At 41.6% G+C, this 24,537-nt stretch overlaps 1 long non-coding RNA gene across 3 annotated transcripts in view; it reads right to left on the bottom strand.

Moving 5' to 3' along the window:
- The window catches only part of LOC141370106 (uncharacterized), a 223,151-nt gene that overhangs the window by 128,633 nt on the left and 69,981 nt on the right, over positions 1–24,537 (bottom strand). For all 3 annotated transcript variants that reach the window (XR_012373857.1, XR_012373856.1, XR_012373858.1), the window contains exon 4: positions 294–337. This is a non-coding gene — a long non-coding RNA (uncharacterized lncRNA). The remainder of the gene's footprint in view (positions 1–293; positions 338–24,537) is intronic.

Raw genomic sequence — 24,537 nt, 5'->3', positions numbered from 1 at the left:
GTTGCCATCTGCCTTGTACCCAAACTCTCTCCTCATGGTAGGGTTTACCATTCCCAAGCATGTTTTCTCTCACAACATGCATGTATGAGTAGATATAAATAAAACCAAATATATAATAAAGTAATAGCATATATAAGAAACTAAAATAAAAGCAAAAGGAAAACCACCAGAGGGATGGTGGCCATTAGGATATTTAGGGCAGCCCAGGAAAGAGCAAGAACCAGGCCATAGCCACAAAGCGAATCAGTATGACCCTTTATCTGAAAATCTTCCCCACCCAAAAAGTCTCTTACCTGAGCATGCAGGGTGCTAACACTTCCGTAGTCACCTGAGAGTACTAGGAGAGAAAGGGAAACTGAGTCAAAAGTTGTAAGAGTAATAAACAGAAGGACAAAGCAGAGTGACATTTCAGTACACATTTTGGTCTACCTTGAAGGTTTCTAGAGGAACATTTGGATAGTTGATTGTTTATTAAACACATAAGATTGGCCTTGGACTTGCCTGCTCTGGGGCCATTCTATGCCAAGGACTGACTACAGAGGGCTAAGCCCCCCTTCTACCTGGAGCAAAAGGTGGAAGCATCTGATAACCTGGTTTTAGCAGCAGCTCTGCTACTCCCATCATAAGGCAATGCAAACACGGCTCTCCCCCTTTCTGGGGCTAGACTTCATTATCTGAAAAATGAAGGGTTTTAGATGTTCACAGTGCCTACCAAAGCTAACAGTGCATTACTACTTGTGAAAAAATACTGGCCCTGGGATGTAATCAGAAGGAAAGAAAGAAAGCTAACACACAAAAATATGCTAGACCCGATTGTCTATTGCTTATTTCATTTACCCTCTAAAACCATTTTTGTAAGGGTAGTCTCAATAGCAACAGAAGGCTCTGGACAGAGAGACTGGCTGAGAGTATACAGTAACTTGCCCAAGGTTATAGAACCAGCATTTGCAGAGCCATAGATCAAAACCAGGAGCTAGCTGACCCCAGAAGGACGTTCTTCCCACTACACCATGGGCGGTTTACTGAGCGCCATCCTGTTGCTGGTAGAGTCACATCAAAGCCACGGTGACCTCTGACTCCAGGACTTACAAAGACGTGCAAGGTTATATCAAGGGTGAAGTCTGTTTTCTGTGCCCAGACTTACCTTTCTAAAAAATCTGCTATTTTTTAAGAATCTATTTGATTATAGAAATAGTTACCCGATATCCGATACAATTAGCTTATGACATTTCTAATTTTTTTATTCAAAATATTTACACTTTCCTTTCTAATATTCTTCATTAAAAAAAAGCACAGTTTATAAGAGCAGGTTATGTCTGGATACAACAAGGGGAAGAAGCTTGGAGGTTTTTCCCTCCCTTAAAATTTTTAGAGGCTATCCCCCGCCCAAACTACTAATTTTCTAAGCATCTGGTTCCACAAGCAAAGTTACTGGCAAGTCATGAAAGAACTAACAATTTCACATAGTGGCTCCTTTTTTTTTTCTTTTTAAAGAAAATAAAATTCTAGAGATTAGAAATACACCAGGTTTCCTATTGGGCCAAGGCAACAAAACAGCTCCAGTGGGTGAACACACTGCATAAAGCAACTATCTGGCTTTCTGGGGCTCAAGGTCATTTTTCACTCCGTACAGGGATTCACATAATTGGCTACGCACGTTCGTCCACTGAATCAGGTGGCAAGACAACCTATTAGATAGATCAGTGGTCTGATGTAGGACACAGCTGCTCTTGCCCCCTCCAGGCTTAAAATAACTCAGCACCATCAACCTCCCCCATTAAGTACAATTAATTTTATGAAATGGAGAAAATAAGCATTTTATTTAAAATGGCTGACACACGCTACGCACAGCAGAAAATGCCAACTGTGCACACGACACCAGCGTCCCTCAGTTCCCACTGACCTCAAGGTGCTAATGAGTGAGTTCTGCAAGGACTGCATTAAAAAGGATCCTACATTTAGCCAGCCCTGACCCCAATCCAAACTTTTCTCCCACACCACAGCAGGAGGGCCTTACTAATTGGAATGGACAGAACACGTGGCCCGAAACATGTTTCACTAACACGCACCCACGGAGCGTCCTCAACAACACACGAGCGCGCAAACACACACATACACATGCACACACGTGCACAAACACACACACACGGAATCATGCATGCACACACCACTCCGATTCCTTCGCCTTAAGAAAAAATGTGCACGATAAATGTGGGTTTAAAAATTAAAGTGTGTGTGTGTGTTTTACAAATACACACACACACACACACACACACACACACACACGGAAATGGTTTTCGTGAGCACAGATCTCCCCCTAAGACGGGTGGTATTGACCAGACATAGAAACAACAAAGATCCTGGGTGAAAAGAGACCCTCTAATCACATTAGCTTGTAGTTCTAAAGGAAGATGGTTGCTCTGGATTTCCCTTTATACATAGCAACTTCAAAAAACCCCCATTTTCTTAGTACATCTTTATGTAGGGAAGCCTGCGTGCCTTTGAAGCCTCAACACAAAACAAACAAGAGTCTTTACAAGTCCTGTCTGACCACCCAGGGAGAATCAAATAGTATTTTTTCTCCAGTAGGCCACCCCAGGATACTGCAAATAAAAAGGAAAAGGGGGAACTCATCATGTAACCGGGATGTATTTTTCTTGTGTCGTTATACACTGTTTTAATCTAAATATTATGGTATATTTTTCACTAGCAAAGCCAAAGCAGATCTAATTATTCATTTATTAATAGAAGAAGTTTTGAAAGAGCAGGAAATAGGTTAAAACCACGGAACAGCGGAGAGGAGGGTGGGGGGGAGATTAAGGAATTTTCTTCTCAAAATCCCAAGCATCAAGCAGGGATTTTTTAAAAGTGCTGACGGTGGAGAGGGGGCCGGCTGTTCCTTAGGACAAAAGCCCTGGGATGAAACCTCTCAAGGGCCAGACTGCAGGAGACACTAGGGGAGGGAGTTTCTGGGCACCACACTGAAGAGCTTAGTTGCATGCAAGTATTTTAGAATCATGAGAAGGTCTTAGAGTCATAAACATCCTAAAATGCACTCCTCTAATCATGTTGTATCCCTGCACCAAATCTCCATGGGGATCGAATGAAAACCAGATCCTGTAGCCAGACATTAGGGAAGTCCTACCAGCTTCCCACGCCTGGTTTCTACTGCTACCACTGGGGTCCCGTGGTGCTCCAGGCGGCAGGAGGTCCCTGCTCTTCCTCACGTACGCAGGGCACTTCTACCTGCTCATGCCTGCACAGAGGGTCTTTTCTTCTCCTGAAATGCCCTGTTGGCCTCATCTCCCTCCTGACTCAACCTTTAGGACAGAATGGAAAGAGGTTAATAGACCTCCTCCTGAATCACAGCTCTGCCCCTCAACAGCCTGCCTGGTAGCTTTGGGCAAATTACTTAATCCTATTATTTGCCTCACTTTCTCCATCTGCGAAATGGGGACATGAAAGCCTGTCTCACTGTTAGGAACCAAAATGAAATACAAGGGAGGATGGTAATCAACTGATGCTCATCAACTTCGTAAGGCTTATTTCCCTGCACTCACATAAATGCCATCTTCGCCCCACTCCAGCCAGTCTTCCTTAACACCCGCAGCCAAAACATCTCCCTCTTCTCTGAATTCCCATCCCAATCTCACTACAACAGTGTCTGGTACCTGATCACTCCACATGCACTATGACTACCCATCTATCGTCACCTTACCCACCAGACTGTGCGCTCTTTGGAGGTAGGATCCATGTTTAATTCATATTTATATTCTTTCCAATGTCTCGTACATAATCAAATATAACCACCTCAGAATTCTAACATTAACAGTTCCCTCTAAATATTCTAGACATAGCCCATTATTCTCTAAGAAAACTGAGTCCATGTGAGATGAATAACCACACTACTAGTAAGTAATAGTACCTCCTCCTACAGGACCAACTTGAATGGGTGGGTGGAGAGGTGGGTTAAGGAACAGATAGATGGATGGACAAACAGACATAGGGACAAACCCACCAGCAATCAGCTACAACATCCAAGATATCATCAGCAATTCAAACCCTGGGGGATTGCGGACTGACCCACCACTTAACGGCCACCTCACAACTCCTGCTTTCTTCATCTACTGAACATTTTTAAATGTCATTCCTTTAAGATTCCTTATGAAACCCAGATCGAGAAAATTCACCATGCGAAAGGATTTGAAACAGTATTCTCCTTCAACAGGAGGATCTCTTCAGTAATTTAATGTATAATCGTGTTCAAAACTTTGCAAATAAACAGCAGCTCACCTTCCCCTTGTGTAGCTCATTCATGCCGCACCTTTTACCGAAAGCCAATACCAGGTGCCAGTCATGTGCTTGTCCCCACAGGAAGCCCACAAGTGGGCCGTCCCTGTGAAGAGCTCCAGCTCCATATCCTCTCTTGTTCTCCTCCAACTCTGCCATTTCCATCTGTCCCTCCATTTATTCAGTAAAGTGCAGTGGCAGCACGATAAACCCCATCACAGAGATAATGAGAGGGGATTATGGAAAGGCAGATTGCAAAGCACTTGGCAAACACATCAGTCTGAAGGTTTTGGATCTAGGAGCCCATTTCCTTTCCCTCTCTAAGGTTCAGGAAACGTTGCAAACCTCTCAGATGGCAGGAAGCTCCAAACTAGGATCTGGGGCATAGGAAGAATTTTCCAGAACACCTGCCTCCGGAGCCACATGAGGGACAGGAGACAGCCCGGGAAACATTCTGGAGCATTGCTGTGCCCTGTTCAAAAATGCCCTCCTCTCTCCATCCCTCTCTGAACTCTTAAACTCACTGGAAGTGAGATGTGGGTAATACACCAAGTGGAAAACTCATGGTGTGAGAATGTTGGTACTGGAGATACGATACGAAGAGCAAATCCATAGCAACTGAAGACAACACACACAAAACAAATGGCTACAGCATTGTGCCAATCACTGTCTTTTCCCTTGTGAGGTTCCAGGATACTCCAGGGGCATCCAAAGTCATTAACCAAGCCATTGCCTTGTGCACAGGACCCATCTGACATAACTCTGGTGACAGTTCCAATGGTCACCCCATTGAAGATAGCCCTTCTGGCAACATCTCTATCCCCACACTCTGCTTTCTTTGTTTGCAGCATTTATTATTACGTGACATTAAACTGTGCCTTTTCTTTATTCATTGTTGCCAGTCCCTCCCACCAAACCAAAAGCTTCTTTAGGGCAATGACTGTTTTCTTCACGTCCATATTCCCAGTATCCAGAACTGTATCTATATTCCCAGTATCTAGAAAGATGGTGAGTGAATATCTAAGTGGAATGATATCCACTTCCCAGATCAGAAACCTGTTAATGTAGACCCAGTGTTACTAAGTTCCTGACAACATGGTTTCTCTTTTGTTTCAAGTAACACCCGATTGGAACCTGGCTTCTCTCCACCAATACCTGAGGTTAACTCAAGAAGAAGCCCAGAGAAGGAAGGAGGTGCTTCTAATTACTATACTGGGATATAGCAGGTGCACAAGAGAGGGTCCTGGGCGAGCCGGGGTGTAGAGGTCACTTTAACACTGAAGCAAAACCAGATTTGAGGAGGGTCACCACCGAGTACAGTCACTGGACTAGTCCAGATGCAAAAGGCAATAAGGAACCTGCGAGGGATGACACTGTCTGTCTGGATTTACCGGGGGCCCCACCGCCATCCAGTGTGTAGGACAAAGTAACGATCTTCCTAAGAAAGAGTACACTGGGAAGGGAGGCAAAAATCAGGTTGGAGGCCTTCGCTTTATTAGAAAATATGCTTGTTGATCAATATACAGAGTAAATTGTGCTGCTTCTGCAGCACAGAGCTGCAGAAGCAAATGAAAAAGAATTAAGAATACCTAATTTTAATTAATTAATTAAGAACACCTGAAATCACAGTAATTTTTGCACCCCCTAACAAACTCTATATACATTGTATATTTTTTCTTCCTTCCATGATAAATCATCTTTTAGGCAGGGGCACCATGCTGGCTCAGTCTGTAGAGCATGCAACTCTTGATCTTGGGGTTGTAAGTTCAAGCCCCACATTGGGCGTGGAGCCTACTTTAAAATAAATAAACAAAGCGTCCTTTAGGCAAAAACTAGAACTGCATTAACTATTAACTTGGCAATGTACAAGTTTTTCGATTCTAAATTACCTTAACTTTTCACAAGCACATCTGTGCGGAGAAGAATTTCAGTGCACCCGCAGCCTGAGAGAAACACACCTTTTTTCTTGCTACTTCGAGAATAACTCCACGACATAACAATTACATACCGGTTCTGCTCTTCATCCTTTCCCCCAAACTAAGAAATTCTCTCAACAAAATTACTTTAAAGGGACACATTGTATACAATAATGATATATTGCAACGCCATCTAATGTTTATACTGATCCTATAGAGGCGATAGTCTATTTATATGCTTTTCCACTGTAGGTGCAAGAAAACCCAATAAGCACACTAGAAAATGTTGTAAGACCTCCCCCCTCTGTACATAAATAAGCCTCAACTCGCTCACACATAAAAATGCTGATTTGGTAGATGTCCACTGTCCCCGAACCAGTCTCCAGATACAGGAAAGAAAAGAGTGGGATCTTTGCAGCCTAGAAGAGAAGCAAACCTCAATAAGTAGTTGAGGAAGAAAGGGAGAGACGAGGAGAAGCAGGGGGAAGGGACTGGAATAACAGATTAGGCAGGGTGGACAGCCCGCCAAGCCACGAGAGAATGCAGCGGCAAATAACCTTTTGCACCCAAATCACACTGAACGCCTCAGACGCCTCCAAACCAGGAATGAATTTCCTAGCAGGGGGCCGGGACACTTCTGGAAGAGAATCTGAGCCATTTTTCCTCTTCCTTAAAGAACAGCAGTAGAATCTGCCAACCTAGGTCCTGGACTGCCCACCCATCTTCTTCCTCCTCGCCCACAGAGCTCCGCTTCGATCTCTCACGGTAAACAAACCCCTTTACTCCTCACTGGATTCTCAGTTTCAATCATCATCAACAACAACAAAGACATTTGTGAGGGCTTGTCTATGCATGGCCCCTGCTAGACATTGTACAAACCCAAGTTAACAGACTCGGTCCCACCTTTGAGGCTCTTCCCAAAGAGATTATTGTTTGGTTTTTATACATTTTACCACCAGAAAAACTCCGGGTAATTGTCCTATTAACAGCAGGTCTGTGACTTGGGGTACAAAGAGCAGTACATTTTATAAGCCCCTGTAAATCAAAGTGAGCTCTCTCACACTCAAGCACCGTCCGCCCGTGCAAGCCACAAAATGGATTTCTAAACTGTGAAACCCACTCTTTTTGAGGAATGTCCGCCTTTCTTCTTCTTCCAATGCCTCGGAGTTGTTTTTGCAATCCTGAAATAGCATGGTCTCATTCAGGGCACGGCCAAGCAGAGCTCAATAAATATCTGAACCATGTCTTACTGACACACATTAAATAATTATAGCCCAGGATGATAATGCTGGATATACCCCTTCACCTATGGAAATGTTAAGGTGCAAAAAAAATATAAAATGGAAAACAGGGCGTACTACAATGTCTGCTTTTCAAGGGTAGGGTTGAGTCTTCTTTTCAGTAAATCCATGTTAAAAGTTAAATTTTCTTTAAGGCACTTCTCTGCTCATGTTTTAAGATACCATCAGCTCTGAACTACTTTTGCCCAGAAAATAAAAATTCCTGGGATTTTCTTGTAGGGAAGTTCAAATGGTAGAAGAACATTTGATATTTTCAGTTTTCCTAAAGATCAGAAGGACTTTCAGAATAATGCAGTTTTCCCTCAACAAAGGGCATCTGCAAAGCTTAGTCTGCTGAAAAAAATCATTCTGACAGTCTTAATGTATTCTTTTCAGGAAAGCTCTGTTCAGAGAATTCCACCAAAAAAAAAAAAAAAAAAATCAGTACCCCAGGAAAGCACCAATCTAAATCACTATAGCTTCTTGTAAATAGATGAGGCCAAAGTATTTTCAATATATTCTAGATATTAGATTGCGGGGAGGGAGGGAAATAAGAATAATAATCTCTAATATCACATATTTTTTACATTCCCTTGATGGACCAATACTAAAACAAATATTTGAACAATTTGCCAGTCTTTCAAAGAACATCTTTTGGAATCCAGCTGGAAGACAAGAACATCCCTAAGGTAGGAAATATAAAATTGCATCATTGTTGTAACTGAGAACAACAACCCCAACAAGAAAAATTACAGTACGATATTAATATAACAAGGCTCCTCTCATCCAGGACTCAGAATACTTTGCAAACACTCTCTGTTGCTGGGATGACACTACTAGGGAATTCAAATATGAGGAATTTTAATGACTTGTCTCAGGTCACTGGTCATCTCAAGTGGTAGACCAAAATGTAAATACTTGATTGTGGTCTTCTGATTTTAAGACTCAACCACGTAACCTTCAATTAATAATTTAGAGAATCCTATTTCAGAGCCATTTTCAGGGAGACCCATATTAGTCTTTCCACTAAATTCTGATTTTCACCTTTTTGTTCTGTTTCCATTACTCCCATCACAGCCCAGGCAAGGTGTAGGATAACCGGTGTTGCCCCTCAGTGGTCTCCCTAAGAAGCCATCAATATCTCCCCCCACCTCCTACATCCCAGGCTAGAGCCCAGGATAGTAAGTAAAACTCCCTCACACACCTGTTTTATCATATCCTGCCCCAGGACAGGAAGCAAGACATTCCCCCTTGCCTGTCAGAATGTTTAAAGTTCTCAGTCAGCGATCTCATACTTTAGTCATTCCTACACACACACACACACACACACATGCACGCATGCACGCACGCACACAACCCGGGGACACCCCCCTTCTCCTCCCTGTTCCCTGTTTGTTCGTGCTATAGTGACCTTTGCCCAGAAGGCTACCATCATTTCTAGGGGCCTTGGTTTCCTAAATAGACACCCAGTGAAGAAGATATTTGAGTTGAAAGAAACCTTGGAGCCCACTTAGTCTAACCCTGCCACCCTATCCACACAAGCCAGCATGGTTGACGGCCAACTTCTCCTTCACATTTTCAGGAATGAAAAGTTCACTGCTCTGAAGAACAGTGCTCTGTCCGGCATTTTAATTGGGAGAAAACTCTCGTCTGAGCTGAATTCTTGTATGGTCACTGGGACGTCCACCCAACAGGCCTGGGTCTGCACCCCAGACTGATAACAAGTGAACTTGCTCTGTAACAAGATGGCCTTCACAATGTTTGAAAACAACTGTTATGTTTATCCTTAATCTTCTCAGCTCCAAGTGCATTTGGCGAGGCCCTTCAGTCTTCCTCAGGAGTCCCGGTTATCTAGCTCCTTTGCCATCCCAAAACTCCTCTAATTCGGCGCTGCCTAATGAACCACACGTGTCATGCATGCCAGAGAAAATGATAGTGTCTGTACAGCATACTGGGAAGAGAGGCAAGGGCGTGGGGCAGGGTTGGGGGGATGGAGCTCTAGCCTATATAAACCGCGTGTGGTTCCCAGATGGAAAGCACTGTGCTGACTTCACTGGTTACTCTTTTTAAAGTCTGGCACCCAAAATTGAACACACTCTGCACAGACCATCTCCAGTCCAATTTATTCCATTAAATGTCCCCCCAGGAACTAAAGCCAACACTCGCTTGTCTTCTTCCTGATTACTAAGTGCACAGTATCAGCTTGAGCAGGCTTTGACATTTGACATCAGGACTTTGGACTCTTCTCTCCTTCGGGATTGTCCTGAATGAGCCTCTAATTTCATGTGTCGGATTCACTTTCGCAGCTGACTACAACATCACCAGGGGCTGGGTGTCACTGTCATGATCATCATGCCCATAAGTTTGCCATAGAGGACTGGGCACACAGTAGGGCCTCCCACAAACAACGTGCAGAGCTGATACAGCCTGTGGCCAGGAGGGCATGGCTTACCGGCTATGGTCCGGTTCAAAAGATACAAACCGCACCTGAAGAGGAAGTTTATCGTTCTGTCTGTTTATTCAGGCTGAATCTAAACAATGACACAGACTCGCAGACTGGAAAACTTCGTACAAATAAACGCTTCCAGACAGGTCCAGATTGGGGAGGAGGGCCGTGGAATTCCATCTCCTATCTGGGTTATGAGGCACAGACACTCGTCCCTCAAGTTATAAACACGATCAAATGATGTTGCATCGTTTTCTTTAAAGTTATGTTTGCTTTCAGATTAGACTTTAACATTTAATAAGTTTCCCATCAGAATATGGTCGGAGTGGAGAGTATTTTGATTTCAGCTTTATTTCAAGTATGAAACTCAAGCTGTGCTAGTTAAAACAGGCTCTAGTTATAATTCAGCCTCACAGTAAGGTCAAGACTCTTGGATTCCCCTAAGCCTCTTCCTCTAGAGCTGAAATGCCTGGGAATCCAGTGAATTTACATATTCTTCTTTGGCCATGAAGCTAAGTCACAGGGTCCCAGCCAAACTCTTTGTCTCAGGCCTCTGGATTCAGGCTGACTTACTCCTAGACTATTCGGCCCAAAATTCAGCCTTGGGAGGGCGAACTTTAAGGTACCAATCCTGCCATAGGAAGTGCCCTTCTTTCCTGGAGATGAGACCTCCCTGTCTTTTTCTTCCTCTCCCACTGCTCTCAGTGCAAGCCTGTACACTTGAAACTCCAACAGATTAATGAGAAGTCGGCACTGGTCCCTCTGGACATGATCCATTTTTAAGCGAGCTATGAGAACTTGGACACTTTACAGATCCTGGAGGAATGAAATACGAGGAGAGAAAAGGAAGTTTGACACATGCAGAGAGACTGCTCTCCAGGGTGGGGGGGAAAATGTTAAGACAGGATGCGTAACACAAACTTAACAGACCAATCGCACCACCGAACAATAAAGACCAGCTTCTCCATTAAAGTTTGGAAGTGGAGCTGCTACTATGAGCTTGTAATTCCATGCAAAAAAAAAGCTCATGGCTGAGGACGAGCACCTTAGCGCTGACCCTGCGTTCACCTCCCCATTCTCACCGCTGGTCCTGTCTACCCAAGGCAGTTGCAGAAAGAGGGCAAAAATGATTTTACATGGAAGGTGAGATAGGGTAAAAATAGGTGCAAAACAGACTAAGTTGCCCTTCTTACCCTTTTAGAATCCCAAGCAAGAAGAAAAAAAAAAATTGTGATGATTCTGGGATGACCCTAGATAAGGGCAGAGGCAGCCGGAGGCAAATTTTCAAAGCAGAGCTACAGGGGAAAATTAAATCCCAACCTTGATTCTACCTCTGAAAAGGACATTTCCATACAAATCTGTTCGTTAGAAGCCAACATTATTCTCAAGTGCCACCATTCCAGGAGCTCAGCCCCTACAGAGAAACTATTAATTTTAATTCTGTACCAGGACCTTTAAAAGTCTGAAGGGAGGGGCACCTGGCTGGCTCAGTCGGAAGAGCATGGGGCCCTTAATCTCAGGGCTGTGAGTTCAAGCCCCATGTTGGGTGTAGAGATTTACTTAAAAATAAATAAGTAAACTTAAGAAAAAAGTCTGAAGGGAGGATGATGGCTTAAGGACAGCAAAAGCTGATTGTTCAGTCTACCTTAATATAAGCAGCAGACAACTAGTAAAGAAAACAAAAAAAAAAAATCTCCATTCTAATCTACATTAATATCCACTTTTAAAAAAATCAGTAAATAAGACAATGTGAAGGAAATGGCAATAATGTCAGATTAACACCTAATTCAGCGCTAGACATTTGATAGGAGCTCCGTAAATTATTTCATGAACAACTGACTGACTGACTGCTTACAAACATCAGAATTGACCAACTAAAAGCAATAAATTGAAGATTGCCTTCTCATGGGCAAGGAATGTAGAAAAGAGAAATCAAAATGATATTACTGTTTAAATCTCCAAAAGGACCATGACCAAAGGAAATGAAAATTAGAAAAAAATAAATAAAGCATTTCGTGATTCACAGTACTTATGCTGCATCTCTTTCAAATTAACTGATTCTGTAATCAGTTGCATCATCCCTATGAAATGAATGTGACACAGAAAGACTAAAAGACATGGTGTGAGCTGAACCAAGACTGTTATGAGGCTAAAGGTCTTTTGAGACAGGGAGTGTAAATGCTATTCGATAATATTACAAGAAATACTTTCAATCAGGCTGCATCAGTATGAACAATTGTCCAAGAGCGTTTTTCTAAATGTACATTTATTTAGAAATTCTTACATTTTCTCCACTCTTTACCATGACTAAGATGAGCTCTGTCTTCTTGTCTTTCTACAATCTGTTTTTTGCTGACTGTTGTCTTATTGGTAAGGTGTAAAATTTTTTTCATTATTTTCTAGAGATTTCCTGTTTCATGAGTCTATCTTCGTGGGAATATCATTTTACATTTTGAAATAAACCAATCCATTCTAAATTACTTAGCTACAAATGCATGGAAATATCTCAGTTTGGGCAAATACTTGATAGTTTTCTCAGGTTCCTCTATGTAAAAGAAATTACACATTTATCTTCTCACTGACCCATTTTAATTTTTTTTAAGGAATGGGGGTCATGCTGTATAAAGGTACTTTGTGCTGCCCAATGATGTGAAGCCAAGTGGACTTCAGACAAAAGTATCAGACTTCACTTGAGTTTTAAGCAAAAAAGAACTGCCTCCCAGTGAAAATAATTTGAAAGGTAAGATTAATTCTGTATATCTCTGGAAGGCTTTATTTCTCAAATTACACAAGTGACTACCCTTGGTAAACTAAATAGATCCTATACAGCACACTTCTTCTCTGCAATGCTTGCACTTGACTTCCCAGTAAATCCATTTTGTGAAAACACTTAGACATCTCAACTTTGAAGGCAAAATTAAGGATAGGATATATTGTTCTTTATTGCATGAAAAACAATCTTCAAATTACTTTTACCTACTGATGTTTATGTAGACTTGAATAGATGAATTTGACATTTTGGATTCTTCTAGGTAAAATAAAATAAAATAGTATCCTGGGATTCAGACAGACCAAACAATCAAGGTGTTCATATGAGCAAGCAAGGACTGGGTACTCTCTGAAAACAGGACCACATCTTCTACCAAACCTTACAGAAGAGGGACTCTAGTTCAACTCACAATAAAACAGCAAAATAGGTCGTGAATACAGGAGACCTCGGTGGGAAGACTTGGGCAGATCTTAAGGACACCCAAGCATATGCAGGAAGCCTGCTGACTCTGAGAAGCTAGGGAGGGAGGTGGTCCTTCCGAGAATATGCAGAACAGTTAGGGAGGAAACGCCCCACCAGAATATACCCAGAGATGAAGAGCAATGGAACCATAAAAAGCAGATTCCTCTTGAAGGAGAATGAGGGTCAGCCCAAACTGCAGGAGACTTTAGTACATCCCATGTAATGCTTTGTCTTGTTGCTGTTTGTGGACCAGTAAAGACAATGTATTTTGTTCTTGTGGTGAGCACTGCATGATATATAGACTTGTCAATCACTATGTTGTACACCTGAAACTAATGTAACATTGTGCATCAACTACACTTCAATTAAAAAAAAAAAAGCATATTCATTAAAAAAAAAAAAGGAATGTATTTTGTCCTTTAAGGGGTGATTTTTAGCTTTGGATTTTCTATTTGAAAAATTTTACATGCCATATCTAATTCGTATACACAAGACCCCCTAGGGATTGTAGGATTCTTTAAGTAAATCAAATATTACATACTTTCTCTAACTCTGATTTCATTATAAGAACTGAAAAGTTTTGCTGCATTTTTTAAAAGAAACTCCTTGAATAAATTATGGTGCATCCATTGCATTCCATCAAATGCTATGCTGCCATTCAAAGGAATGAGGAAGATGCTGATGTTGGGTTTGGAATAATGATCATACCACATGGACATGTGGGGGAAAAGGCAAGTGGTACAAGAGGAAGAGCCACTCACGTGGAAACCGGGTGCTGTACCTGGTAAGTAGGTGTAAAACAATGAAAGTCTGGTTGGCTGGCAGGCTGGCTAGCTGGCTGGGGGGATGGATGAATGGATAAATGGATGGAAAATGTTTACAATGGCTCCTTTATGAATTAAATAATTCGTTCTTGTGTGATCAACTTCAAGTTTCAGATTTGGTCAATAATGAGAGAGAAATAGCATTACTACACACTGCGCTGTGAGCCTTCAAGAACAAGTTCAACCTGGGTCTCAGGTCTAAGAGTGCATTTCTTTAGAGCTGTCAAAATGAATCTCCAGTTTTGACTTATTCCACTGATTAAAATGACAAAAGTAGAAGACTTAGGTTTGTCATCATCCTCCCCACGCCCGCTCCTGGCCCCTCTACACTATAACTCTTGGGCAACTTTCCCACACAAACTGATTTTCAGTGTTCCCAAGGAGAATTTATTCAGACCAGCACATTCACGAAAAAACCAACAAGATTTAGGAAATTTAGTCATGCTTCTTTCGAGGGATTTAAAATAGTCCTGGCCCCATAGCCCAAATGAACTCAAAAATTACAGTTTTATGTCATCTTTATGATGGACCCTAAAGCAATTCTGAGAAGAAAAGGAAAATAAATAAGCCCTAAGCGAGTTCCTCTGAGTTGGGGTTAGGAAGCGAAATGGACAACCTTTATCAGTCTTCCATCGGTCCGAACTTATAATATGTCTAACAAGAACAACTGTCACAACAGTAGCAAAACTGTTTCCCTTCAATAAAGGTGTTGGCTGTGAATAAATAAAATATTTACAGGGTCTTAAAAATGGATATTATTCCTATTTTTGCTCTCTTGATAGGCAACAATTTTGAGACATTTATTCTTCATTATAGGAACAATAGCCACCCATCCGAAGAGCTAACACACAATCCTTTGCCAATATTTAGTGAATAAATTATGCTGGATCATTTTACACTAGAATTATGCCAACATCTTTGATCACTTCTTCATTGCACTCTCTCTTTCATCAAAACAAAACTTTACTCAGAAAAACTCTTGGTTTTAACGTTTACCTATTCTCTGGGAGGTATTTTATTTCTTTTAAGATTTGACTTATTTATTCATGAGGGACAGAGACAGAGGTAGAGGGAGAAGCAGGCTCCCTGCGGAACACGGAGCTGGATGCAGGACTCGATCCCAGGATCTTGGGATCATGACCTGAGCCGAAGGCAGACGCTTAACCAGCTAAGCCACCCAGGAGCCCAGGTATTTTATTTTAAAGCAAGCCCTTTCTTATACTAAAACTGCATTCGGCCAGAATCTATAGTTGTAGTGTTCTCTTGCTTCTAGCTCTTCTGGATGCTACACATCTTTCAAGCAGCAGCTTAAATTATATCTTACTCCTAACAACGCTCCCTCGCCTAAATACTCTTTTTGAAGAATTCCTGTTTCACTATTGTTACCTATTATTTTGATACCTTTTAACTCTTTTCAACATAACTTTAATGTTTCAAATATCCAAGAACTGTCTGTCTATTGGACTTTATGTTCTATAGCTCCTAGAAGGAGCAACTATGACATACTTTTTTCCCTTTCTTGCCTTAACCACCACATACCAGGCATTCAGCCAGTAGTTCTTGAATGAATGAGTGAATGAAAAAAAATGAATGATCACACACCATGCACTTTCAAAATGAGCTTTGGAATTAACCACCCATGTGTTAAGGTGATTTTCCCACAGATGTTCCAAAGCCCCCTTGAATTTTCCAGCTAATTAAAAGGAGCAATGAGTAGAATGTTAAAGTAACAATAAACACAAAAGACCATTATACGTTACATCTTAGTAGAGTACATTTGGAAATATGACTTAATCAAATATAATCTAGTAATGCTAATGTGGTAGGATAGGCTTTTGGTTTTGTAATTTCAGAGTTCTACATTAGAAGTAATACAACATAATATATGTTTAATTATGTATTAAAAAATATACATTTGCTTGAAGTATCACAAGTTCCAAACAGGTACTCTTGGCCCAAATAGATGAGAAGCTGGTTTGATTTACCTTGGCTTGAGGGAGGCTACTGTTTTCCAGAGCTTCCCAAAAGGTGGCTGTGAGATCTTACTGGTGTGCTTCCATATTGATCTCCACGGTCCTGGGTTGGCTGGATGGAGGCTGCATGTCCAGAGCCCTGGGAACAGCTGAAACCCTGGGGCCAGTCATCTTGGACACATGCAACCTTCTCCATTAACTCTAGCATGTGTGCCTTACAAATATTTCAGGTGTGGGGACACCTGAGTGGCTTAGTCAGTTAGGCATCCGCCTTCAGCTCAGGTCATGATCCCAGGTCCTGGGATTGAGTCCCACGTCGGGCTCCCTGCTCAGCGGGAAGCCTGCTTCTCCCTCTCCCACTCCCCCTGCTTGTGTTCCCTCTCTCGCTTTCTCTCTCTCTTTCAAATAAATAAATAAAATCTTTAAAAAAATAAATAAATAAAAATAAAAATAAAAATTTTTTTAAAAATAAAAATAAAATCTCTACACTCATAATACATTGCTTTTTCTGTAAAACTCATGAGAAAGAGCTTGAAGCTAATGTTTCAGTTTGAGCAGAGTGAAGAGAAAGGGACAACTCTGCAGGGGGAGAAAGAAGATTAAGTGTTCAGGTGGAAAAGGAACTCAAAGGAAATAGCCAGACAATCCCTAAAAATTCAAAGAAATCTTGACAGGGGCTGGTGAGGAAAGTGGGTTCAAACTTTGCAAAATCTATGGAGGGAGGATATGAGGACATCCTTTTTTTTTATTAAGATTGTATTTATTTTATAGAGAAAGACACAGCGAGAGAGGGAACACAAGCAGGGGGAGCGGGAGAGGGAGAAGCAGGCTTCCCGCCGAGCAGGGAGCTGGATGCGGGGCTGGATCCCAGGACCCTGGGATCATGACCTGAGCCGAAGGCAGACACTTAACCGACTGAGCCACCCAGGCGCCCCGGATATGAGGACATCTTAAGAGGTAAATCAACAGCTACATTCTGGGAGATACAGAGTAATAGATAAAGGTTTGATAAAAATGGTGTATAGTAAGAGAGGTGATTGGCAATAAATAATCTTCCTATCATGAATATGAGTGTGCACGTTATTAAAAATAGGTTGAATTTAGTTCCATGTAACCTCCTTTTACATAGGCTCCCTTAGATCCTCGAATTTAACAACTCCTAAAGGCCAGAGGTGACTTTGTTGTATGTGTTTGCTGCAAGGTCACCAATCACTCAGACACTGACCCTCAGAGTTCTATTTAAAAACCCAAACTACTGAGTTTGCATGTCTACCAACATAATGACAAATATCTAGACACTTCTGTTTGTCAAAGCTTCAATATTTCCATAAAATTATCACATCATTAATAAGAAATTCTAAATGGCTTCGCCTTCATGCATATAGGGTTACTCTATTGGTCTCATTATTATGAAGTTACTATTAGTGCCCTGTATATTCTGAGCTGTATGTCCCATCATTAGAGTTGTATGTGGCACTAAATTATTCCCATTTCCTCAACAAAAACCATGTGTTCCATGGGGGACATGTGGTAGACTGCTGCCCAAGGATGGAGCCACAGCTCCCTGTCTCATGCAGGATCCCAAGCTATGCCCATCAGACAGCGGGCAGAATACAGCAGAAGCTGTATTCTGAATCTCCTTGAAAGCGTGAGGCTGTTCACAAAGACACGCACCGCACCAACTTACTCATCCTGGTTTTCATAGGAACTGGACTTTTTCTTCTGGGTTTTAAACCAAGGTAAACACCAGTCAAGGTATTTTCCAGAATCAAAATGTAGCGCTTGTGTAAAAGGACAACATTCTCACTAAACTGCTTTTTAGTATTTTTAGAGTTCTCAAAAAAATATCTTTTGCTGAATTAGTCTATTATCTGATCCAACTAAACTCAACCACAGCTGATGATGTCAAAAGCCAGCAATGAAGCAAAGCTCCACTTCTGCCCTTAATTATGTTTAAAATGAATTTCAGCCTGCAGACTTCGTGCCTTCACACACTATGGAATAATCCACAGGTACCAGAACCACTAGTTCCCAAGTGACACAGTGGCTTACGATTGTATTTTCATAGTTTAGTAAAAACAAACATACAAAGCCGGGGGGGGGGATTATATAAATTTATGATTAAAGAAATCAACTGAGATCTGTGGGGAACACATTTTTTTCCTTCTAGAAATGGCTCGTCCTCACATTTGGACAACTCAATGGTGATTTGTAATGCACTGAAGCATTTGCAAACTCTTCCCGAAGACAGAAACCCATATCTTCATGGTGACATGTTCCTTCTTAGATAAACATGTCACAGTTATATTATGTGATGTACTAGATTCCACAGCTTTTCAGTTAGAAAAAAGAAAAAGAAGTCTTATATTTAAATCTGGAACGGTAAGCTGACAAATGGAAGCCATCTTGTAAAGTAAAAGAAATAAATAACTTTTGTAGAAAAAAAAAAAAACTACAGAACAGTTATGCTCAAAACAATAGCTATCGGCAGAAAACATGACAAGACATAGAGCAGCTCGTTAAAAATTCAGAGGATATTGGGAAAGTCAAATTTAATTTGCCCACCTTTACCAAATATGCTGAAGGACGTTTGACAAACTCAACAACACACAGCTCTATGAAACTTAAAAACTTGCAAGTTCTATCATCCTCAGTCTCTGCTTCTCAGTGGAAGCAAGAGACTGAATGCAACCCATTTTCTAAAAGCTTACCTCCCAGGGATTAAAGGGAATGTAGATAAATAGGGGAAACAAACCACTGGTTAATGAGGCATCAAGGGCTCAAAGCAGCACTTTTGAGTTATGGACGTGCCAAAAGGTAGAGAAGAACGCTATCTTCATGTTGACCTTGCCACATTCCCCAAGGGTGGAGCGAGCTAAACTGCTCTGTGACCATCATGCATAGATATTAAGAATTATCAAAGACCTTAAATGTTGTTCTCTTCCGGTCCTGCTTCCTGGCAGATACTGCTATTCCTCGTTCAGAGAAAATGCAGACCTACGGCATTTTGGTAACTTTCATTCTCATAAACGCTGCCCACTACCCCCTGCCTCACCACTCAGCACCCCCCCTCCACAGCCAACTCTAACGCCATCAGCCATTCACGTTTGATTCTCATTCATAATGGTCGCAGGGTGAAGAAAAGTTTACAGCACCAGCATACAAAAGCTCAGTGTCATTCAACACATATAGCAGCTACTGTGTCTAGGGTACCAAGAGAGAATAAAGAGGCAAAAATAACCCCTACCCTGACAGAGTGTGGCTGGGAGAATTCAAAAGACAAATACACCAAGAGTCACTAATGGAGGACAAGTGGAGTACATAAGGGTGCTGAGGAAACATGGAACAAAGCCATGGTTGGGATCAGTTGCTTCTGACAAGGGAAGGACTCCCTGGCCAGGGACTGCTGGAGAAGCAAGGAAGGGCACCCACTGGTGCAAAGACTTGTGGGTGAGCAAAGACTTGTGCTCTGGGTGAGCAAAGACTTGTGCAAGTGTGCAATTGGGAAACAGGGAATTTTCCAGGGCACACATTAAAGAGCTCATGTGATCAGGACATTGTTACAGTTCCTCAAAGCTTCCCAGGCAGTCCCCAAACTGAGCTATGTAGTGCTGACATTGTTATCCACCCGGTATGTCCCACTGCACTTGGAATCAAATACACACACACACACACACACACACACACACACACACACACCCCACCCCCCAGCTCATGAAGCCCAAGTCACCAGGCAGGCACCTGCCAGACCCACTCCCAGCCCCGCCCTTCCTGACTCCACAGCCTGACCCCCCTGTGCTTGGGGTTCCTCACACCAAAATCCTTCCTGACCCAAGGCCTCTGCTCAGCCTGTTCCCCTCTACCTCAAATGCCCTTCCCCCATCATCAGAGGACAGACTCCTTCCGTAATTCAGATCTCAGTTTAGAGGAGGCCCCTTCAAAGACCTCCCCCACCAGACCGCCCCACCAGCAGCCCCCACACTGCCACCTTCACCTCACCCTGCTTTAATTCTCTGCAGAGCAACACCTGATATTTCTCTTGGTTATTATTCTTGTCACTGAAATTAGTACGGTCAAACTTCAGTAGGCACAGATTTTCTGCTTACAAACTTGCCTACCTGGCTAAACTTTATTTGTAACCCCGAAATCAATACCTTCCACACTTTCACGTCGTTCACAGACAAGCACAGAGCAGTGCGAATTTTGAGTTTCCCAAAGCACGTGTTCCCAGCTGAGGGCCAACAAGGTCAAAGGTGATGCTCTGCCTTCTTAGTTCAGCTTTCACTCACTGTAAACAAGAGTGCTTCCTGCGGTCCATTTAGTGCCCATTTTTTGCACTCTTGTGTGTTTTTGTTGGTGATTTTGCTTTGTAGACTGCCCCCCACACGTGGTGCTGAAGTGCTATCCGGTGTCCCCCAGGGCAAAACGACCGGTATGCTTCCCAAGAATATGTATGCGTGTGATGAGCACCGTTCTGGCAGGAGTTGCAGGGCTGTTGACCATGAGTTCAACGTTAATGAATCAACAATATATATTAAATAAGGTGTCTCGAACCAGAAACACACATAAAACAAGGTTGTGTGTTGCTGAGTTGAAGAAAATGTTACGAGCAGGGGCTGGCAGGAAACTAATCCTTGTATTTCCCCTAGGAGCAATGGTCCTGCGATTGTTAATTCGGTGTTCCTGGGTACTTTAAACAGTATAACTACTGTGAAAAACAAGAACTGAATGCATTTATTTTTAATATGTGTATTTTTGGAGTTCTCCACAGAAAGACATTTTTCTGAGTAGTCTGTTTTGCTCCTGCTAAACCAGATGACAGCTGGTGGTAACACAAGTAGCAGAGAAATGGTTAAAAGTTCTACTTTTGTCCTTAATTAGGTTTCAAACACATTGTTGCATAGAGATGAAGTGGGTTTACACAGCTATGGCATAATTTATTTTCCCCTGCAAGCAGGGACCGTGTCTGTCTTGCTCAGGGCGATGGATCACCTAGCACAAAGTGGGCTCTCATTAAAAGTCTAATGAATGAATGAAATACTTACTTCATGCCAAATAAAAACCCTATTTCTTATACTTATTTCCCTTGCAAAATTATATACCAAGTCTAAGGTACTAAATTCTTGCCCCCACTTAACTTGAATGGGATAAAAAATTTGAATCAATCGGGCACCTGGGTGGCTCAGTCAGCTAAGCGTCAGACTCTTGGTTTCAGCTCAGGTCATGATCTCAGGGATGGAGCCTTGCATCCAGCTCTGTGCACAACGGGGAGTCTGCTTCTCTCCTTCTCTCTCTCTGCCTCTCCCTCTGCCCCTCTCCCTGCTCACACTCTCTCTCTCTCTCTAAAATAAATAAAAATTTAAAAATTTTTGAATCAATTATGTTATAATGAAAGGAGCAAGAACTTCAACAACAGAGACCTGGGTTTGGATTCGAACTCTAAACTGCCATGTGTGTGAACTTAGCTTATTTTACCTCTCAGAACCTCACTTTTCCCATAGATTAAATAGGGAGAATACCTCCTCCAGCACAGGACCGCAATACACAAATGTGATCATGTAAGTGCCAGTTTTAGGATATTGCCTCACACATTACAGATATTGAATAAATAGCATCCCTCCGAGCTTATGTAGAACCATGAGTCTTTCCAAGTAGCCTGGCTGGAATGACAGGAATGAAGTGCTCTTTTGACGTGGAAGAAAAGGAGGGTTTGGGCAGCCTCTAGCTGGCAGGCCGATTTTGATGTTCATGACTTTGACTGACAATCCTCTCAGCGCTGCCTTCAAAAGAGATGCCTGTCCTCAGGAGTTGGGAGCTCCTCTGAGAAAAGGCACAAAAGTCACACTCATTAAAACCTACCTTTCCTCACACCCACAGCCTACATTTTTTTTTATTTATTTGCATGTTTTTAATTGTGGCAAAATATATATAACATCAAATTCAGCCTTTTAACCATTTCTAAGTACACCCCGTTTCCTACATGCAATCACCGACGGGGGCTACACGAAATTTGGCCGTCAGAATATTATGAAATTGGACAGAACACATCTACACTTAGATTAATGATCCCTAACCCCTTTCCCACCACTTTCTAATGAATGCCTCACTGGGAAAATAGACATTCTTCTGAAATTTAGCCTGTCTTCCTCATTCTTGAAACTTCAACCCTTTCTGATAGCAAAAAGAAAAATTTTTATGAATAGTTTTGTTAAATCAATAATTAGCCACTAAAACATTTTGTGGGTGAGTCTCTATTTTACAAGATCTACCTAGATGTCCTAGTTGCTGAGACTGCAATAAGTCTCTTTCTCTGTGTCTGTTTCTTTTTCTATATAGTAAGAGAGCTGGGGTGCCTTGCTGCCTCAATTGGTAGATCATGAGACTCTTGATCTTGGGGTCCTGAGAGCAAATCTCACATTGGGCATGGAGCCTACTTAAAATATAAAAATAAAATAAAATACATTTATATGGTAAGGGAGTTGGAGGATGTGTAAGACCCATTTCGGATCACACACATTATCACTCTATTATTAAAACCCCAGGAATGATGAATTACCACACAATCTATACACAGACTAGAACGTCACATTAGGAAGTACAGCCCCCAAAAGTGTATGCTTACGGTATCGCAGATTCCCAAACAAAGCATATCAAGCAGTATATAACTGTCGCTGAGATAGTTGCAAGAAAAACAAACACCATTTCAGTGACCTCACACAACCTCATTTTATAAACATTCTGAAAACCCCTCTACACTAAACTGTTTAAAGCAGCAAGACTTGGTTTGACTTATAAAGCTTTCTAATGTCATTTCGATTACTTTTTCTTAAGAGTTTTCCTGAATTTATAGGCAGATTAATGTGGGAAAGTTGAGCAACAAGACTCCTTTCATTTGATGAATGAAGTGAGCCATGGGTTTGGGTCTCTTGCCTGGGACCTCTGATGTGAGGATCATTTGATCATGGACCTGTTGAGCTACCCACAGATGTTCCTCTAAATTCCAATCTTAACATATTGCCCATCACTTGTCTCACTTGGTCTTCAAAGGTAAGTATCACATTCAATTATTTGGTATTTTCCAGTATATTTGTCTGATTCTATAGCATTTCAAGAGCCACCTTATTAGCAAACAATGTCACCCACTGAATGTGGCTCAGTATTACAAACTCACACTTCATATTTTTCACTATATGAGTGATATCCAAACCCATTCCATCAGAAACACTTTACTCCAGATATCCACCACACAGCTGGTGATTCCAGTACAGAAAAGAATCCTCCACTTGTGCACATGATAGAAATGTCATTAAAATTTTAATATATTGTATTTCTACTTTTATGTATGAGGTATTAAATAGAACAGGAAAAACAAGAAGAAGAAGAAGAAGAGGAGGGAGAGGAGAGAGGAAAAGGGGAAGGGGAGAAAGAAGAAAGAAAATAAGAAAACTAGAAAATAAATGAGATGGTGGATTTAAACCCCATCATGTCAATAATTCCACCAAATACAAATGAACTAAACATTGCAATTAAAAGGGCATCTAAGAAAAACCTACAAGTCATATCATACTTAATTGTGCAGGACTTAATAATGCTTTCTTCTGATTTCATCTACTTTACATTTATGTTCACCAAAAGTATCCCTAAGAAAGTGAGCCAACGGACACCTGGCTGGCCCAGTCAGTACAGCGTGTAACTCTTGATCTTGGGGTTTTACGTTCGAGCCCGGTGTTGGATGTAGAGATCACTTAAAAATAAAATCTTTTAAAAAAATGAGCTGAAACGTCCACAATGGCCAAATTGTGGAAGGAGCCGAGATGTCCTTCAACAGATGAATGGATAAAGAAGATGTGGTTCATATATACAATGGAATATTATTTAGCCATCAGAAAGGATGAATACCCACCATTTGCATTGACGTGGAAGGAACTGGAGGGGATTAGGCTAAGTGAAATTAGTCAAGCAGAGAAAGACAATTATCATATGGTTTCACTCATATGTGGGACATAAGGAATAGAGTGGAGGACCACAGGGGAAGGGAGGGAAAACTGAATGGGAAGAAATCAGAGGAGACAAACCATGAGACACTCTGGACTCCAGGAAACAAACTGAGGGTTACAGAAGGGAGGGGGTGGAGGAGTGGGGTAACCAGGTGATGGGTATTAAGGAGGGCACGGGTGGTGATGAGCACTGGGTGTTATATGCAACTAATGAATCGTTGAACACCACATCAAAAACTAATGACATACTATACGTTGGTTAACTGAACATAATAATAAAAAAAGTGAGCTGAAAAGACAAACTGGGAGAGGTTATCTTTAAAGTACATAAACATTATACCGAGAATATATAAAGAGCTCCTACAAAGAAAAACTACAGGCCAACAGAAAAAATGACAAAAGATATACATGTGTTTTATTGAAGAGAAACACGATGGCCAATAATATATGTAAAGATGCACAGTCTCATTAATTCTTCAGGAATGCAAATTAAAACCATAAGAAGCTACTTTATGCTCACCACAAAACCAAAGGTAAATTAACAATGATGCTGAATAATAGCAATATTTATTCACGACT

This window comes from Callorhinus ursinus, unplaced genomic scaffold, assembly GCF_003265705.2.
Source record: "Callorhinus ursinus isolate GAN/ISIS: 27379988/994484 unplaced genomic scaffold, GSC_fseal_2.0 scaffold26, whole genome shotgun sequence".
Classification (NCBI taxonomy): domain Eukaryota; kingdom Metazoa; phylum Chordata; class Mammalia; order Carnivora; family Otariidae; genus Callorhinus; species Callorhinus ursinus.
Note: the sequence above shows the minus strand (reverse complement) of the source record. Positions and strands in the feature narration are given on the sequence as shown.